Source organism: Equus caballus, chromosome 17 (assembly GCF_041296265.1).
Source record: "Equus caballus isolate H_3958 breed thoroughbred chromosome 17, TB-T2T, whole genome shotgun sequence".
Classification (NCBI taxonomy): Eukaryota; Metazoa; Chordata; class Mammalia; order Perissodactyla; family Equidae; genus Equus; species Equus caballus.
The window spans coordinates 5,692,352-5,710,333 of record NC_091700.1 but is presented as its reverse complement, the minus strand read 5'-3'; positions in this window follow the sequence as shown (position 1 = coordinate 5,710,333).

The window sequence follows — 17,982 nt, the reverse complement described above, 5'->3', positions numbered from 1 at the left end:
AAACACGTCCTGGACAGTCTGGAACCACCTGCCAGCCAAGCCTGAACCACCTGCCAAGCACAACGGAACAACCTGCCAGACACGCCAAAATCACCTGCGTGTTATGCCAGAACCACTTGGAGGACTCTCTGGGATGACCTGCCGGGCATGCCGGAACCACCTCTCAGACGTGCCAGAACCATGTGGCGGACAGTCCGGAATCACCTGTTGGGCATGCGCAACCACCTCTGAGACGTACCAGAACCACATGCCGTGCAGGCTGGAACCACCTACCGGACAGACCGGAATCACCTTTCGGGCATGCCGGAACCACCTGTCAGATGTGCCAGAAACACGTGCCGGAGACGCCGGAAGCACCTGCCAAGCACGTTGGAACCACCAGCTCAACTCGCCTGAACCACCTGCCGGACATGCCAAAATCACCTGCCGACTATGCCAGAACCACTTGGCGAACACTCCGGAATCACTTGCCGGGCATGCAGGAACCACCTCTCAGACATGCCAGAACCCCGTGCCAATGACCCCGGAAGCACCAGCCGAGCACGCCGGAACCACCTGCTCGACTCGCCAGAACCCCCTCCGATCACGCAAAAATCACCTGCCGGCTACGCCACAACCAGTTGGTGAACACTTTCGAATCACCTGCCAGGCTTGCTGGAACCACCTGCCAGTCATGCCAAAATCACCTGCCAACTACGCCAGAACCGCTTGGCGGACACTGCGGAAACACCTGTCGGGCCGGCTGGAACCACATCTCAGACGTGCCAGAAACGTGTTCATGAGATGCGGGAACCACACCCCGAACAGACGGATACCACCTGCCAGAACCGCCTGAACCACCTGCCGAGCACGCCGGAACCACCTGCTCGACTCACCGGTACCACCTCCCTGACACGCCAAAATCACCTGCTGGGTATGCCAGAACCACTTGGCGGACACTCCGGAATCATCTGCCGGACATGCCAGAACCAGCTCTCAGACACACCAGAACCAAGTGCCGGAGACGCCGGAAGCACCTGCCGAGCATGCCGGAGCCACCTGCTCGACTCGCCAGAAACACCTGCCGGACACGCCAAAATCACCTGCCGGGTATGCCAGAACCACCTGGCGGACACTACGGAATCACCTGCCGCGCATGCCGGAAGCACGTGCCAGACACGCCGGAAACACCTACCGGACAGACCAGATCCACCTGCCAAGAACACCGGAGCCACCTGTTCGACTCGCTGGAACCACCTGCCGGACAGGCCAATATCAACTGCTGGCTATGCCAGAACCACCTGGGGGACAGTCCGGGATCACCTGCCAGCCATGGCAGAACCACCTCTCAGACGTACCTGAACCACCTGCCGGAGAAGCTGGAAACACGTCCTGGACAGACTGGAACCACGTGACGGCCATGCCTGAACCACCTGCCGAGCACGGCGGAACCACCTGCCAGACACACCAAAATCACCTGCGGGCTACGCCAGAACCACTTGGACGACTCTCCGAAATGACCTGCCGGGCATGTTGGAACCACCTCTCAGACGTGCCAGAAGCACGTGGCGGACAGTCCGGAATCACCTGTTGGGCATACGCAACCACCTCTGACACGTACCAGAACCACGTGCCGTGCACGCCGGAACCACCTACCGGACAGACCGGAATCAACTTTTGGGCATGCCGGAACCACCAGTCAGATGTGCCAGAAACACGTGCCGGAGACGCCGGAAGCACCTGCCGAGCACGTCGCAACCACCTGCTCAACTCGCCTGAACCACCTGCCGGACACGCCAAAATCACCTGCCCGCTACACCAGCACCACTTCGGGGACAAGCCGGAATCACGTGAGGGGCATGCCGGCACAGCCTCTCAGACTGAACCTCGTGCCGGACACCACAGAACCACCTGCCGGACAGACCGGAACCACCTGCCGGAAAGGCCAATATCAACTGCTGGCTATGCCAGAACCACCTGGGGGACGGTCCGGAATCACCTGCCTGCCATGGCGGAACCACCTCTCAGACGTACCAGAACCACCTGCCGGAGAAGCTGGAAACACGTCCTGGACAGTCTGGAACCACCTGCCGGCCAAGCCTGAACCACCTGCCAAGCACAACGGAACAACCTGCCAGACACGCCAAAATCACCTGCGTGTTATGCCAGAACCACTTGGAGGACTCTCTGGGATGACCTGCCGGGCATGCCGGAACCACCTCTCAGACGTGCCAGAACCATGTGGCGGACAGTCCGGAATCACCTGTTGGGCATGCGCAACCACCTCTGAGACGTACCAGAACCACATGCCGTGCAGGCTGGAACCACCTACCGGACAGACCAGAATCACCTTTCGGGCATGCCAGAACCACCTGTCAGATGTGCCAGAAACACGTGCCGGAGACGCCGGAAGCACCTGCCAAGCACGTTGGAACCACCTGCTCAACTCGCCTGAACCACCTGCCGGACATGCCAAAATCACCTGCCGACTATGCCAGAACCACTTGGCGAACACTCCGGAATCACTTGCTGGGCATGCAGGAACCACCTCTCAGACATGCCAGAACCCCGTGCCAATGACCCCGGAAGCACCAGCCGAGCACGCCGGAACCACCTGCTCGACTCGCCAGAACCACCTGCCGATCACGCAAAAATCACCTGCCGGCTACGCCACAACCAGTTGGTGAACACTTTGGAATCACCTGCCAGTCTTGCTGGAACCACCTGCCAGTCATGCCAAAATCACCTGCCAACTACGCCAGAACCGCTTGGCGGACACTGCGGAAACACCTGTCGGGCCGGCTGGAACCACATCTCAGACGTGCCAGAAACGTGTTCATGAGATGCTGGAACCACACCCCGAACAGACGGATACCACCTGCCAGAACCGCCTGAACCACCTGCCGAGCACGCCGGAACCACCTGCTCGACTCACCGGTACCACCTCCCTGACACGCCAAAATCACCTGCTGGGTATGCCAGAACCACTTGGAGGACACTCCGGAATCATCTGCCGGACATGCCGGAACCAGCTCCCAGACACACCAGAACCAAGTGCCGGAGACGCCGGAAGCACCTGCCGAGCATGCCGGAGCCACCTGCTCGACTCGCCAGAAACACCTGCCGGACACGCCAAAATCACCTGCCGGGTATGCCAGAACCACCTGGCGGACACTACGGAATCACCTGCCGCGCATGCCGGAAGCACGTGCCAGACACGCCGGAAACACCTACCGGACAGACCGGAACCCCCTGCCAAGAACACCGGAGCCACCTGTTCGACTCGCTGGAACCACCTGCCGGACAGGCCAATATCAACTGCTGGCTATGCCAGAACCACCTGGGGGACAGTCCGGGATCACCTGCCAGCCATGGCAGAACCACCTCTCAGACGTACCTGAACCACCTGCCGGAGAAGCTGGAAACACGTCCTGGACAGACTGGAACCACGTGACGGCCATGCCTGAACCACCTGCCGAGCACGGCGGAACCACCTGCCAGACACACCAAAATCACCTGCGGGCTACGCCAGAACCACTTGGACGACTCTCCGAAATGACCTGCCGGGCATGTTGGAACCACCTCTCAGACGTGCCAGAAGCACGTGGCGGACAGTCCGGAATCACCTGTTGGGCATACGCAACCACCTCTGACACGTACCAGAACCACGTGCCGTGCACGCCGGAACCACCTACCGGACAGACCGGAATCAACTTTTGGGCATGCCGGAACCACCAGTCAGATGTGCCAGAAACACGTGCCGGAGACGCCGGAAGCACCTGCCGAGCACGTCGCAACCACCTGCTCAACTCGCCTGAACCACCTGCCGGACACGCCAAAATCACCTGCCCGCTACACCAGCACCACTTCGGGGACAAGCCGGAATCACGTGAGGGGCATGCCGGCACAGCCTCTCAGACTGAACCTCGTGCCGGACACCACAGAACCACCTGCCGGACAGACCGGAACCACCTGCCAGACATGCCGGAACCACCGGCTCGACCCGCCGGAACGACCGCTGGACATGCAAACTCACCTGATGGCTACGCCGGAAACACTTGGCGAACACTCCGGAATCACCTGCCGGGCATGCCGGAACCACCTCTCAGATATGCCTGAACCACGTGCCAATGACCCCGGAAGCACCTGCCGAGCACGCCGGAACCACCTGCTCGACTCGCCAGAACCACCTGCCGGACACGCAAAAATCACCTGCCGGCTAGGCCACAACCAGTTGGGGAACACTTCGGAATCACCTGCCGGGCTTGCTGGAACCACCTGCCGGTCATGCCAAAATCACCTGCCAACTACGCCAGTACCACTTGGCGGACACTGTGGAAACACCTGTCGGGCCGGCCGGAACCACATCTCAGACGTGCCAGAACCATGTGCATGAGATGCTGGAACCACACCCCGAACAGACGGAAAACACCTGCCAGACCCGTCTGAACAACCTACCGAGCACGCCGGAGCCACCTGCTCGACTCGCCGGAACCACCTACCTGACATGCCCAAATCACCAGCCGGGTATGCCAGAACCACTTGGCGGACACTCCGGAATCACGTGCTGGACATGCCGGAACCAGCTCTCAGACACACCAGAACCACGTGCCGGAGACACCGGAAGCACCTGCCGAGCATGCCGGAGCCACCTGCTCGACTCGCCAGAAACACCTGCCGGACACGCCAAAATCACCTGCCGGGTACGCCAGAACCACCTGGCGGACACTCCGAAATCACCTGTCGCGCATGCCGGAACCACCTCTCAGACGTGCCGGAAGCACGTGCCGGACACGCCGGAATCACCTACCGGACAGACCGGAACCACCTGCCGAGCACGCCGGAGCCACCTGTTCGACTCGCTGGAACCACCTGCCGGACAGGCCAATATCAACTGCTGGCTATGCCAGAACCACCTGGGGGACGGTCCGGAATCACCTGCCAGCCATGGCGGAACCACCTCTCAGACGTACCAGAACCACCTGCCGGAGAAGCTGGAAACACGTCCTGGACAGTCTGGAACCACCTGCCGGCCAAGCCTGAACCACCTGCCAAGCACAACGGAACAACCTGCCAGACACGCCAAAATCACCTGCGTGTTATGCCAGAACCACTTGGAGGACTCTCTGGGATGACCTGCCGGGCATGCCGGAACCACCTCTCAGACGTGCCAGAACCATGTGGCGGACAGTCCGGAATCACCTGTTGGGCATGCGCAACCACCTCTGAGACGTACCAGAACCACATGCCGTGCAGGCTGGAACCACCTACCGGACAGACCGGAATCACCTTTCGGGCATGCCGGAACCACCTGTCAGATGTGCCAGAAACACGTGCCGGAGACGCCAGAAGCACCTGCCAAGCACGTTGGAACCACCTGCTCAACTCGCCTGAACCACCTGCCGGACATGCCAAAATCACCTGCCGACTATGCCAGAACCACTTGGCGAACACTCCGGAATCACTTGCCGGGCATGCAGGAACCACCTCTCAGACATGCCAGAACCCCGTGCCAATGACCCCGGAAGCACCAGCCGAGCACGCCGGAACCACCTGCTCGACTCGCCAGAACCACCTGCCGATCACGCAAAAATCACCTGCCGGCTACGCCACAACCAGTTGGTGAACACTTTGGAATCACCTGCCAGGCTTGCTGGAACCACCTGCCAGTCATGCCAAAATCACCTGCCAACTACGCCAGAACCGCTTGGCGGACACTGCTGAAACACCTGTCGGGCCGGCTGGAACCACATCTCAGACGTGCCAGAAACGTGTTCATGAGATGCGGGAACCACACCCCAAACAGACGGATACCACCTGCCAGAACCGCCTGAACCACCTGCCGAGCACGCCGGAACCACCTGCTCGACTCACCGGTACCACCTCCCTGACACGCCAAAATCACCTGCTGGGTATGCCAGAACCACTTGGAGGACACTCCGGAATCATCTGCCGGACATGCTGGAACCAGCTCCCAGACACACCAGAACCAAGTGCCGGAGACGCCGGAAGCACCTGCCGAGCATGCCGGAGCCACCTGCTCGACTCGCCAGAAACACCTGCCGGACACGCCAAAATCACCTGCCGGGTATGCCAGAACCACCTGGCGGACACTACGGAATCACCTGCCGCGCATGCCGGAAGCACGTGCCAGACACGCCGGAAACACCTACCGGACAGACCGGATCCACCTGCCAAGAACACCGGAGCCACCTGTTCGACTCGCTGGAACCACCTGCCGGACAGGCCAATATCAACTGCTGGCTATGCCAGAACCACCTGGGGGACAGTCCGGGATCACCTGCCAGCCATGGCAGAACCACCTCTCAGACGTACCTGAACCACCTGCCGGAGAAGCTGGAAACACGTCCTGGACAGACTGGAACCACGTGACGGCCATGCCTGAACCACCTGCCGAGCACGGCGGAACCACCTGCCAGACACACCAAAATCACCTGCGGGCTACGCCAGAACCACTTGGACGACTCTCCGAAATGACCTGCCGGGCATGTTGGAACCACCTCTCAGACGTGCCAGAAGCACGTGGCGGACAGTCCGGAATCACCTGTTGGGCATACGCAACCACCTCTGACACGTACCAGAACCACGTGCCGTGCACGCCGGAACCACCTACTGGACAGACCGGAATCAACTTTTGGGCATGCCGGAACCACCAGTCAGATGTGCCAGAAACACGTGCCGGAGACGCCGGAAGCACCTGCCGAGCACGTCGCAACCACCTGCTCAACTCGCCTGAACCACCTGCCGGACACGCCAAAATCACCTGCCCGCTACACCAGCACCACTTCGGGGACAAGCCGGAATCACGTGAGGGGCATGCCGGCACAGCCTCTCAGACTGAACCTCGTGCCGGACACCACAGAACCACCTGCCGGACAGACCGGAACCACCTGCCGGACAGGCCAATATCAACTGCTGGCTATGCCAGAACCACCTGGGGGACGGTCCGGAATCACCTGCCAGCCATGGCGGAACCACCTCTCAGACGTACCAGAACCACCTGCCGGAGAAGCTGGAAACACGTCCTGGACAGTCTGGAACCACCTGCCGGCCAAGCCTGAACCACCTGCCAAGCACAACGGAACAACCTGCCAGACACGCCAAAATCACCTGCGTGTTATGCCAGAACCACTTGGAGGACTCTCTGGGATGACCTGCCGGGCATGCCGGAACCACCTCTCAGACGTGCCAGAACCATGTGGCGGACAGTCCGGAATCACCTGTTGGGCATGCGCAACCACCTCTGAGACGTACCAGAACCACATGCCGTGCAGGCTGGAACCACCTACCGGACAGACCGGAATCACCTTTCGGGCATGCCGGAACCACCTGTCAGATGTGCCAGAAACACGTGCCGGAGACGCCGGAAGCACCTGCCAAGCACGTTGGAACCACCTGCTCAACTCGCCTGAACCACCTGCCGGACATGCCAAAATCACCTGCCGACTATGCCAGAACCACTTGGTGAACACTCCGGAATCACTTGCCGGGCATGCAGGAACCACCTCTCAGACATGCCAGAACCCCGTGCCAATGACCCCGGAAGCACCAGCCGAGCAGGAAGGAACCACCTGCTCGACTCGCCAGAACCACCTGCCGATCACGCAAAAATCACCTGCCGGCTACGCCACAACCAGTTGGTGAACACTTTGGAATCACCTGCCAGGCTTGCTGGAACCACCTGCCAGTCATGCCAAAATCACCTGCCAACTACGCCAGAACCGCTTGGCGGACACTGCGGAAACACCTGTCGGGCCGGCTGGAACCACATCTCAGACGTGCCAGAAACGTGTTCATGAGATGCTGGAACCACACCCCGAACAGACGGATACCACCTGCCAGAACCGCCTGAACCACCTGCCGAGCACGCCGGAACCACCTGCTCGACTCACCGGTACCACCTCCCTGACACGCCAAAATCACCTGCTGGGTATGCCAGAACCACTTGGAGGACACTCCGGAATCATCTGCCGGACATGCCGGAACCAGCTCCCAGACACACCAGAACCAAGTGCCGGAGACGCCGGAAGCACCTGCCGAGCATGCCGGAGCCACCTGCTCGACTCGCCAGAAACACCTGCCGGACACGCCAAAATCACCTGCCGGGTATGCCAGAACCACCTGGCGGACACTACGGAATCACCTGCCGCGCATGCCGGAAGCACGTGCCAGACACGCCGGAAACACCTACCGGACAGACCGGAACCCCCTGCCAAGAACACCGGAGCCACCTGTTCGACTCGCTGGAACCACCTGCCGGACAGGCCAATATCAACTGCTGGCTATGCCAGAACCACCTGGGGGACAGTCCGGGATCACCTGCCAGCCATGGCAGAACCACCTCTCAGACGTACCTGAACCACCTGCCGGAGAAGCTGGAAACACGTCCTGGACAGACTGGAACCACGTGACGGCCATGCCTGACCACCTGCCGAGCACGGCGGAACCACCTGCCAGACACACCAAAATCACCTGCGGGCTACGCCAGAACCACTTGGACGACTCTCCGAAATGACCTGCCGGGCATGTTGGAACCACCTCTCAGACGTGCCAGAAGCACGTGGCGGACAGTCCGGAATCACCTGTTGGGCATACGCAACCACCTCTGACACGTACCAGAACCACGTGCCGTGCACGCCGGAACCACCTACCGGACAGACCGGAATCAACTTTTGGGCATGCCGGAACCACCAGTCAGATGTGCCAGAAACACGTGCCGGAGACGCCGGAAGCACCTGCCGAGCACGTCGCAACCACCTGCTCAACTCGCCTGAACCACCTGCCGGACACGCCAAAATCACCTGCCCGCTACACCAGCACCACTTCGGGGACAAGCCGGAATCACGTGAGGGGCATGCCGGCACAGCCTCTCAGACTGAACCTCGTGCCGGACACCACAGAACCACCTGCCGGACAGACCGGAACCACCTGCCGGAAAGGCCAATATCAACTGCTGGCTATGCCAGAACCACCTGGGGGACGGTCCGGAATCACCTGCCAGCCATGGCGGAACCACCTCTCAGACGTACCAGAACCACCTGCCGGAGAAGCTGGAAACACGTCCTGGACAGTCTGGAACCACCTGCCGGCCAAGCCTGAACCACCTGCCAAGCACAACGGAACAACCTGCCAGACACGCCAAAATCACCTGCGTGTTATGCCAGAACCACTTGGAGGACTCTCTGGGATGACCTGCCGGGCATGCCGGAACCACCTCTCAGACGTGCCAGAACCATGTGGCGGACAGTCCGGAATCACCTGTTGGGCATGCGCAACCACCTCTGAGACGTACCAGAACCACATGCCGTGCAGGCTGGAACCACCTACCGGACAGACCAGAATCACCTTTCGGGCATGCCGGAACCACCTGTCAGATGTGCCAGAAACACGTGCCGGAGACGCCGGAAGCACCTGCCAAGCACGTTGGAACCACCTGCTCAACTCGCCTGAACCACCTGCCGGACATGCCAAAATCACCTGCCGACTATGCCAGAACCACTTGGCGAACACTCCGGAATCACTTGCCGGGCATGCAGGAACCACCTCTCAGACATGCCAGAACCCCGTGCCAATGACCCCGGAAGCACCAGCCGAGCACGCCGGAACCACCTGCTCGACTCGCCAGAACCACCTGCCGATCACGCAAAAATCACCTGCCGGCTACGCCACAACCAGTTGGTGAACACTTTGGAATCACCTGCCAGGCTTGCTGGAACCACCTGCCAGTCATGCCAAAATCACCTGCCAACTACGCCAGAACCGCTTGGCGGACACTGCGGAAACACCTGTCGGGCCGGCTGGAACCACATCTCAGACGTGCCAGAAACGTGTTCATGAGATGCTGGAACCACACCCCGAACAGACGGATACCACCTGCCAGAACCGCCTGAACCACCTGCCGAGCACGCCGGAACCACCTGCTCGACTCACCAGTACCACCTCCCTGACACGCCAAAATCATCTGCTGGGTATGCCAGAACCACTTGGAGGACACTCCGGAATCATCTGCCGGACATGCCGGAACCAGCTCTCAGACACACCAGAACCAAGTGCCGGAGACGCCGGAAGCACCTGCCGAGCATGCCGGAGCCACCTGCTCGACTCGCCAGAAACACCTGCCGGACACGCCAAAATCACCTGCCGGGTATGCCAGAACCACCTGGCGGACACTACGGAATCACCTGCCGCGCATGCCGGAAGCACGTGCCAGACACGCCGGAAACACCTACCGGACAGACCGGAACCCCCTGCCAAGAACACCGGAGCCACCTGTTCGACTCGCTGGAACCACCTGCCGGACAGGCCAATATCAACTGCTGGCTATGCCAGAACCACCTGGGGGACAGTCCGGGATCACCTGCCAGCCATGGCAGAACCACCTCTCAGACGTACCTGAACCACCTGCCGGAGAAGCTGGAAACACGTCCTGGACAGACTGGAACCACGTGACGGCCATGCCTGAACCACCTGCCGAGCACGGCGGAACCACCTGCCAGACACACCAAAATCACCTGCGGGCTACGCCAGAACCACTTGGACGACTCTCCGAAATGACCTGCCGGGCATGTTGGAACCACCTCTCAGACGTGCCAGAAGCACGTGGCGGACAGTCCGGAATCACCTGTTGGGCATACGCAACCACCTCTGACACGTACCAGAACCACGTGCCGTGCACGCCGGAACCACCTACCGGACAGACCGGAATCAACTTTTGGGCATGCCGGAACCACCAGTCAGATGTGCCAGAAACACGTGCCGGAGACGCCGGAAGCACCTGCCGAGCACGTCGCAACCACCTGCTCAACTCGCCTGAACCACCTGCCGGACACGCCAAAATCACCTGCCCGCTACACCAGCACCACTTCGGGGACAAGCCGGAATCACGTGAGGGGCATGCCGGCACAGCCTCTCAGACTGAACCTCGTGCCGGACACCACAGAACCACCTGCCGGACAGACCGGAACCACCTGCCGGACAGGCCAATATCAACTGCTGGCTATGCCAGAACCACCTGGGGGACGGTCCGGAATCACCTGCCAGCCATGGCGGAACCACCTCTCAGACGTACCAGAACCACCTGCCGGAGAAGCTGGAAACACGTCCTGGACAGTCTGGAACCACCTGCCGGCCAAGCCTGAACCACCTGCCAAGCACAACGGAACAACCTGCCAGACACGCCAAAATCACCTGCGTGTTATGCCAGAACCACTTGGAGGACTCTCTGGGATGACCTGCCGGGCATGCCGGAACCACCTCTCAGACGTGCCAGAACCATGTGGCGGACAGTCCGGAATCACCTGTTGGGCATGCGCAACCACCTCTGAGACGTACCAGAACCACATGCCGTGCAGGCTGGAACCACCTACCGGACAGACCGGAATCACCTTTCGGGCATGCCAGAACCACCTGTCAGATGTGCCAGAAACACGTGCCGGAGACGCCGGAAGCACCTGCCAAGCACGTTGGAACCACCTGCTCAACTCGCCTGAACCACCTGCCGGACATGCCAAAATCACCTGCCGACTATGCCAGAACCACTTGGCGAACACTCCGGAATCACTTGCCGGGCATGCAGGAACCACCTCTCAGACATGCCAGAACCCCGTGCCAATGACCCCGGAAGCACCAGCCGAGCACGCCGGAACCACCTGCTCGACTCGCCAGAACCACCTGCCGATCACGCAAAAATCACCTGCCGGCTACGCCACAACCAGTTGGTGAACACTTTGGAATCACCTGCCAGGCTTGCTGGAACCACCTGCCAGTCATGCCAAAATCACCTGCCAACTACGCCAGAACCGCTTGGCGGACACTGCGGAAACACCTGTCGGGCCGGCTGGAACCACATCTCAGACGTGCCAGAAACGTGTTCATGAGATGCTGGAACCACACCCCGAACAGACGGATACCACCTGCCAGAACCGCCTGAACCACCTGCCGAGCACGCCGGAACCACCTGCTCGACTCACCAGTACCACCTCCCTGACACGCCAAAATCATCTGCTGGGTATGCCAGAACCACTTGGAGGACACTCCGGAATCATCTGCCGGACATGCCGGAACCAGCTCCCAGACACACCAGAACCAAGTGCCGGAGACGCCGGAAGCACCTGCCGAGCATGCCGGAGCCACCTGCTCGACTCGCCAGAAACACCTGCCGGACACGCCAAAATCACCTGCCGGGTATGCCAGAACCACCTGGCGGACACTACGGAATCACCTGCCGCGCATGCCGGAAGCACGTGCCAGACACGCCGGAAACACCTACCGGACAGACCGGAACCCCCTGCCAAGAACACCGGAGCCACCTGTTCGACTCGCTGGAACCACCTGCCGGACAGGCCAATATCAACTGCTGGCTATGCCAGAACCACCTGGGGGACAGTCCGGGATCACCTGCCAGCCATGGCAGAACCACCTCTCAGACGTACCTGAACCACCTGCCGGAGAAGCTGGAAACACGTCCTGGACAGACTGGAACCACGTGACGGCCATGCCTGAACCACCTGCCGAGCACGGCGGAACCACCTGCCAGACACACCAAAATCACCTGCGGGCTACGCCAGAACCACTTGGACGACTCTCCGAAATGACCTGCCGGGCATGTTGGAACCACCTCTCAGACGTGCCAGAAGCACGTGGCGGACAGTCCGTAATCACCTGTTGGGCATACGCAACCACCTCTGACACGTACCAGAACCACGTGCCGTGCACGCCGGAACCACCTACCGGACAGACCGGAATCAACTTTTGGGCATGCCGGAACCACCAGTCAGATGTGCCAGAAACACGTGCCGGAGACGCCGGAAGCACCTGCCGAGCACGTCGCAACCACCTGCTCAACTCGCCTGAACCACCTGCCGGACACGCCAAAATCACCTGCCCGCTACACCAGCACCACTTCGGGGACAAGCCGGAATCACGTGAGGGGCATGCCGACACAGCCTCTCAGACTGAACCTCGTGCCGGACACCACAGAACCACCTGCCGGACAGACCGGAACCACCTGCCGGACATGCCGGAACCACCGGCTCGACCCGCCGGAACGACCGCTGGACATGCAAACTCACCTGCCGGCTACGCCGGAAACACTTGGCGAACACTCCGGAATCACCTGCCGGGCATGCCGGAACCACCTCTCAGATATGCCAGAACCACGTGCCAATGACCCCGGAAGCACCTGCCGAGCACGCCGGAACCACCTGCTCGACTCGCCAGAACCACCTGCCGGACACGCAAAAATCACCTGCCGGCTACGCCACAACCAGTTGGGGAACACTTCGGAATCACCTGCCGGGCTTGCTGGAACCACCTGCCGGTCATGCCAAAATCACCTGCCAACTACGCCAGTACCACTTGGCGGACACTGTGGAAACACCTGTCGGGCCGGCCGGAACCACATCTCAGACGTGCCAGAACCATGTGCATGAGATGCTGGAACCACACCCCGAACAGACGGAAAACACCTGCCAGACCCGTCTGAACAACCTGCCGAGCACGCCGGAGCCACCTGCTCGACTCGCCAGAACCACCTACCTGACATGCCCAAATCACCAGCCGGGTATGCCAGAACCACATGGCGGACACTCCGGAATCACGTGCTGGACATGCCGGAACCAGCTCTCAGACACACCAGAACCACGTGCCGGAGACGCCGGAAGCACCTGCCGAGCATGCCGGAGCCACCTGCTCGACTCGCCAGAAACACCTGCCGGACACGCCAAAATCACCTGCCGGGTACGCCAGAACCACCTGGCGGACACTCCGAAATCACCTGTCGCGCATGCCGGAACCACCTCTCAGACGTGCCGGAAGCACGTGCCGGACACGCCGGAATCACCTACCGGACAGACCGGAACCACCTGCCGAGCACGCCGGAGCCACCTGTTCGACTCGCTGGAACCACCTGCCGGACAGGCCAATATCAACTGCTGGCTATGCCAAAACCACCTGGGGGACGGTCCGGAATCACCTGCCAGCCATGGCGGAACCACCTCTCAGACGTACCAGAACCACCTGCCGGAGAAGCTGGAAACACGTCCTGGACAGTCTGGAACCACCTGCCGGCCAAGCCTGAACCACCTGCCAAGCACAACGGAACAACCTGCCAGACACGCCAAAATCACCTGCGTGTTATGCCAGAACCACTTGGAGGACTCTCTGGGATGACCTGCCGGGCATGCCGGAACCACCTCTCAGACGTGCCAGAACCATGTGGCGGACAGTCCGGAATCACCTGTTGGGCATGCGCAACCACCTCTGAGACGTACCAGAACCACATGCCGTGCAGGCTGGAACCACCTACCGGACAGACCGGAATCACCTTTCGGGCATGCCAGAACCACCTGTCAGATGTGCCAGAAACACGTGCCGGAGACGCCGGAAGCACCTGCCAAGCACGTTGGAACCACCTGCTCAACTCGCCTGAACCACCTGCCGGACATGCCAAAATCACCTGCCGACTATGCCAGAACCACTTGGCGAACACTCCGGAATCACTTGCCGGGCATGCAGGAACCACCTCTCAGACATGCCAGAACCCCGTGCCAATGACCCCGGAAGCACCAGCCGAGCACGCCGGAACCACCTGCTCGACTCGCCAGAACCACCTGCCGATCACGCAAAAATCACCTGCCGGCTACGCCACAACCAGTTGGTGAACACTTTGGAATCACCTGCCAGGCTTGCTGGAACCACCTGCCAGTCATGCCAAAATCACCTGCCAACTACGCCAGAACCGCTTGGCGGACACTGCGGAAACACCTGTCGGGCCGGCTGGAACCACATCTCAGACGTGCCAGAAACGTGTTCATGAGATGCTGGAACCACACCCCGAACAGACGGATACCACCTGCCAGAACCGCCTGAAACACCTGCCGAGCACGCCGGAACCAGCTGCTCGACTCACCGGTACCACCTCCCTGACACACCAAAATCATCTGCTGGGTATGCCAGAACCACTTGGAGGACACTCCGGAATCATCTGCCGGACATGCCGGAACCAGCTCCCAGACACACCAGAACCAAGTGCCGGAGACGCCGGAAGCACCTGCCGAGCATGCCGGAGCCACCTGCTCGACTCGCCAGAAACACCTGCCGGACACGCCAAAATCACCTGCCGGGTATGCCAGAACCACCTGGCGGACACTACGGAATCACCTGCCGCGCATGCCGGAAGCACGTGCCAGACACGCCGGAAACACCTACCGGACAGACCGGAACCCCCTGCCAAGAACACCGGAGCCACCTGTTCGACTCGCTGGAACCACCTGCCGGACAGGCCAATATCAACTGCTGGCTATGCCAGAACCACCTGGGGGACAGTCCGGGATCACCTGCCAGCCATGGCAGAACCACCTCTCAGACGTACCTGAACCACCTGCCGGAGAAGCTGGAAACACGTCCTGGACAGACTGGAACCACGTGACGGCCATGCCTGAACCACCTGCCGAGCACGGCGGAACCACCTGCCAGACACACCAAAATCACCTGCGGGCTACGCCAGAACCACTTGGACGACTCTCCGAAATGACCTGCCGGGCATGTTGGAACCACCTCTCAGACGTGCCAGAAGCACGTGGCGGACAGTCCGGAATCACCTGTTGGGCATACGCAACCACCTCTGACACGTACCAGAACCACGTGCCGTGCACGCCGGAACCACCTACCGGACAGACCGGAATCAACTTTTGGGCATGCCGGAACCACCAGTCAGATGTGCCAGAAACACGTGCCGGAGACGCCGGAAGCACCTGCCGAGCACGTCGCAACCACCTGCTCAACTCGCCTGAACCACCTGCCGGACACGCCAAAATCACCTGCCCGCTACACCAGCACCACTTCGGGGACAAGCCGGAATCACGTGAGGGGCATGCCGGCACAGCCTCTCAGACTGAACCTCGTGCCGGACACCACAGAACCACCTGCCGGACAGACCGGAACCACCTGCCGGACATGCCGGAACCACCGGCTCGACCCGCCGGAACGACCGCTGGACATGCAAACTCACCTGCCGGCTACGCCGGAAACACTTGGCGAACACTCCGGAATCACCTGTCGGGCATGCCGGAACCACCTCTCAGATATGCCAGAACCACGTGCCAATGACCCCGGAAGCACCTGCCGAGCACGCCGGAACCACCTGCTCGACTCGCCAGAACCACTTGCCGGACACGCAAAAATCACCTGCCGGCTACGCCACAACCAGTTGGGGAACACTTCGGAATCACCTGCCGGGCTTGCTGGAACCACCTGCCGGTCATGCCAAAATCACCTGCCAACTACGCCAGTACCACTTGGCGGACACTGTGGAAACACCTGTCGGGCCGGCCGGAACCACATCTCAGACGTGCCAGAACCATGTGCATGAGATGCTGGAACCACACCCCGAACAGACGGAAAACACCTGCCAGACCCGTCTGAACAACCTACCGAGCACGCCGGAGCCACCTGCTCGACTCGCCGGAACCACCTACCTGACATGCCCAAATCACCAGCCGGGTATGCCAGAACCACTTGGCGGACACTCCGGAATCACGTGCTGGACATGCCGGAACCAGCTCTCAGACACACCAGAACCACGTGCCGGAGACGCCGGAAGCACCTGCCGAGCATGCCGGAGCCACCTGCTCGACTCGCCAGAAACACCTGCCGGACACGCCAAAATCACCTGCCGGGTACGCCAGAACCACCTGGCGGACACTCCGAAATCACCTGTCGCGCATGCCGGAACCACCTCTCAGACGTGCCGGAAGCACGTGCCGGACACGCCGGAATCACCTACCGGACAGACCGGAACCACCTGCCGAGCACGCCGGAGCCACCTGTTCGACTCGCTGGAACCACCTGCCGGACAGGCCAATATCAACTGCTGGCTATGCCAGAACCACCTGGGGGACGGTCCGGAATCACCTGCCAGCCATGGCGGAACCACCTCTCAGACGTACCAGAACCACCTGCCGGAGAAGCTGGAAACACGTCCTGGACAGTCTGGAACCACCTGCCGGCCAAGCCTGAACCACCTGCCAAGCACAACGGAACAACCTGCCAGACACGCCAAAATCACCTGCGTGTTATGCCAGAACCACTTGGAGGACTCTCTGGGATGACCTGCCGGGCATGCCGGAACCACCTCTCAGACGTGCCAGAACCATGTGGCGGACAGTCCGGAATCACCTGTTGGGCATGCGCAACCACCTCTGAGACGTACCAGAACCACATGCCGTGCAGGCTGGAACCACCTACCGGACAGACCGGAATCACCTTTCGGGCATGCCGGAACCACCTGTCAGATGTGCCAGAAACACGTGCCGGAGACGCCGGAAGCACCTGCCAAGCACGTTGGAACCACCAGCTCAACTCGCCTGAACCACCTGCCGGACATGCGAAAATCACCTGCCGACTATGCCAGAACCACTTGGCGAACACTCCGGAATCACTTGCCGGGCATGCAGGAACCACCTCTCAGACATGCCAGAACCCCGTGCCAATGACCCCGGAAGCACCAGCCGAGCACGCCGGAACCACCTGCTCGACTCGCCAGAACCCCCTCCGATCACGCAAAAATCACCTGCCGGCTACGCCACAACCAGTTGGTGAACACTTTCGAATCACCTGCCAGGCTTGCTGGAACCACCTGCCAGTCATGCCAAAATCACCTGCCAACTACGCCAGAACCGCTTGGCGGACACTGCGGAAACACCTGTCGGGCCGGCTGGAACCACATCTCAGACGTGCCAGAAACGTGTTCATGAGATGCGGGAACCACACCCCGAACAGACGGATACCACCTGCCAGAACCGCCTGAACCACCTGCCGAGCACGCCGGAACCACCTGCTCGACTCACCGGTACCACCTCCCTGACACGCCAAAATCACCTGCTGGGTATGCCAGAACCACTTGGCGGACACTCCGGAATCATCTGCCGGACATGCCGGAACCAGCTCTCAGACACACCAGAACCAAGTGCCGGAGACGCCGGA